At 42.7% G+C, this 3414-nt stretch overlaps 1 long non-coding RNA gene across 1 annotated transcript; it reads left to right on the forward strand.

The window, feature by feature from the left end:
• LOC122063887 lies at positions 1-2436 on the forward strand. The gene is made up of 3 exons (XR_006135502.1): positions 1-630; positions 2306-2343; positions 2421-2436. It is a non-coding gene; the product is annotated as an uncharacterized LOC122063887 (long non-coding RNA).
• The last annotated feature ends 978 nt before the right edge of the window (positions 2437-3414 follow it).

The raw sequence follows: 3414 nt of genomic DNA on the forward strand, positions 1-3414 counted from the left end.
ACCAAAATTTTGGCGCGCCCATTACCCTACTTTGAGAAAAAAAAATTGGAAAGGGGGGCCAGTGAGAACCGCTCGACTGAGTTGGCAACGCACCTTCGAGAAGGGATGCTCGAAACGGTTACGGCGGAGGGACTGAAGTTCCGATCGTGGCAAGTGGGAGGAAAACGGTGAGAGAAGGAAGAAGAGAGAGGGGAGTAAGGGTTTTTTTTCTTTCTTCGTTCTTGAGCATTATAGGAAAGGAGGAGAAGGATATAAAATGGAAAGAGGTTTTCAGAGAAGAGGAGTTTATGTCTTTGGGGAAAGAAGACAGAGAAGTGGGAGGTTTTTTTTTTCTTTTGTTTGGAGAGAAGACAGAAGAGAGAAAAAGGGGAGACGATGAGTTGAAGAGCGATTTTGAGAAAGGGCGCTGGATTCTCAAAGCAGAATCCGATCCGAAGGGGAGGTCCGCTTCTGAGCGTTTCTTTCCGGCGATCGTCGATCGAGGCCTGCTACTAGAGAAGATTTGAGAGAAAGACAGGAAGGATTCTACTCCTCTGGTATTCGCGAGGCCGGACTTCTTGAAGGCTCCGATCGAAGTCTTGAGACGCCGATCCTGCTCTGGTTCAGCGTTCGCTCATCGCCTTCGTTCAGGTATTCCCTTTCGAACACCCTAGAATTTCTTTTATCCGAATATTGCTTTGATTCAATGGTGATGCAATCTCTTTTTCTTCTTTTTCCGTTTCTTTTCGATCGATCCATTTTATTTTATTTCTTTCTTTACAAAGAGGCAGCCGTGTTCCTACAGGACGATTCGCCCAACCTAATTTCTGCATTTTTAGCTGCATTTTTAACCGACAGCGCTCGTTCGCATCTGCGAATGTTCGGAATGCCGGCGCCTTCTTTTGTCTTGTTCATCTGAGCTTCAGATCCAGGTTCCGGTTCTCTTTCCTTCAAAGAAAAATAAAAATAAATAAGAAAGGGAAAGAGAAATTAAAGAAATAAAAATGAAAATAGGTTGGCGACTGTCCGATCTTTAGAAGGAAACCATAGATCCTTCTTCTCCTAATAGAACATGGAAATACTTCGAAACTGATGTCCGAAACCTTTTTTGTAAGGTGTTAAAGCCTGCTATACTGATGTCCGAAACCTTTTTTTTAAGGTGTTAAAGCCTGCTATGTTCTTGAAGCTGAATATGCTAAGCTCTGTTGGTTTTCTTTATCTTTTGTTATTCATGTATTCTTGAAATTGAAACCTGAGTTTTGGATCGAGGTTCTGGTTCCCTTTTCTTCAAAGAAAAATAAAAATAAACAAGGGAAAGAGAAATGGAAATAGATTGGCAACTGTCCGATCTTTAGAAGGAAACCATAGATCCTTCTTCTCCTAATGGAACCACTTGTAAACTGATGTCCGAAACCTTTTTTTTAACGTGTTAAAGCCTGCTATGTTCTCGAAGCTGAATATGCTAAGCTCTGTTGGTTTTCTTTATCTTTGGTTATTCTGTAATCTTACTGTTGATTCATTCTTGAAATTGCCTGAACTGTCTAGAGTAAGTGCTGTGCGTTCCATTTAAATTCAGATTTTCCAACTGTATCAGACGTACCTCCTCCTTTTTGCATTGCTCCTTTGATGGATTTGTGATGTTAAAATCTGCTATGTTCTTGAAACTGAATACGCTAAGCTCTGCTGTTTTTTATTTTATCCATGTTTGCAATCTTACTGTTGATTCATTCTGGAAATTGAAAGCTGAACTGCCTAGAGTAAGTGCCGCGCGTTCCATTTAAATTCAGATTTTCTGACTGTGGCGGACATATCTCTTCCTTTCGCATCGCTCATTTGATGGATTTGTGATATGCCTGCCAAGGCTAACTGCGTTTTATTTCTCTATGCGATATGGCGTCATTATTAAGCACATCTTTGCTTCCATGCATCCACATGAATCAACATACATTCAACCATTAACATATACATGCACCCATGACCTCTCATACATCCCTATGCATAATAGCATCTACCATCATACCACCAACATTCTTGCATCACCATATATACCCATGCGTATATGACCATACCATGCATCATGTAATTGCATCTCATGCTTGCATCACCATCCATGACATCTACCACCACGACACGACTTGAATCAAGAGTACGAATACGCTATGTCTCCGAACACATCCAAAATCATCCGAAACCATTGCACAGGCCATTTTGGCAACAATGACAACAATGCCACACACCATACCACTTGCCAATGCAACCATTACCACAATGCCAATGCCAAATGTCTAACCATCTCCCTTATTGATTCCGCTGTTTACTTTTGTAGATAAAGATGAGGAAGGTTCAACTCGGAGCACTACAGAAGTAAGTGTAAATCTCTTTTGTAAAGTTGCGTTGTTTGTGTTCAGTTTTATATTAATTTTACCTTTTATAAACTGCAGTATAGATGATCATGATTTTGATGATGTGCTGATATTGATTGTGAATGAGGAGCTTCCCTACAGTCAGAGTTTTAGATTTACCCCCTTTTCACACCCTCTTCTTGAGGGGGAAGTTGATGGGAGGTTATAATTTTTTTTTGGGTAATTTACAATGCCACCCCCTGGAGAATACCAATATTAGAGGGACACCCCCTCTCTTTCACCAAATTGGACTTGGACCCCTTGCCGTCAGTTTATGTTAAGTGATGTTGTGAAATAACAATTTTGCCCTTATGAGTAAAACACCAGTATTATACTATTCCAAAAATACCCTTTAATCACCCTTGTCACTTATCACACTCTCTCCCTCGTTTCTTTTCCGTACCTCAACCTGAGTCTGGCGAGATCCATAGTACCCGAGTTGCTGTCGCCGACAAGTTGTGCTCATTCCGTTGATGGCGAGTGGTGCTGCCTCTGATGGTGCCCGTGCAAGTCTCCATCTCCGGTATTTGGATCAAAATAAAGGATTTCACCGAACTCAGTTTCATCTTCTTCCTCCTCCCATTCCTATTCATGGCCATGACTGTTTCATAACCTTTACCTCTCTGCGACCTCTCTGATTCAGGTCCAATGAGGTCGGATCTGTCGGTGGCGGACATGGAGGCAAAGGCCGTGCAAACATGGAGGCAGAGGCAGAGGCGGAGGCGGCAGCGGTGGAGAAACAGGAGGTGAGGGAGAAGGTTTGGCGCCCGGCATCGGTGACAGCGGCGAACAGCACATGGTGGTGATGGCAGCGGCATCGGCGACAGAACTCTCTCTCTACATTGGAGGTTCAACAGCGGCATCTCCAGAACCGCTGTCGCCGACGCCGCTGCCCCCACCGCCGTGATCTCTGTCTTGATTCTCTCTTAATTCTAGTTTTTTAATTTATTATTATTTTTTATATATTTTCTGCTCTATACAGTGATCTAGGTGTTCAGATAATGCATTCCGTTGCCGATGCTGCTGTTGTCAC

This window comes from Macadamia integrifolia, unplaced genomic scaffold, assembly GCF_013358625.1.
Source record: "Macadamia integrifolia cultivar HAES 741 unplaced genomic scaffold, SCU_Mint_v3 scaffold149, whole genome shotgun sequence".
NCBI lineage: Eukaryota > Viridiplantae > Streptophyta > Magnoliopsida > Proteales > Proteaceae > Macadamia > Macadamia integrifolia.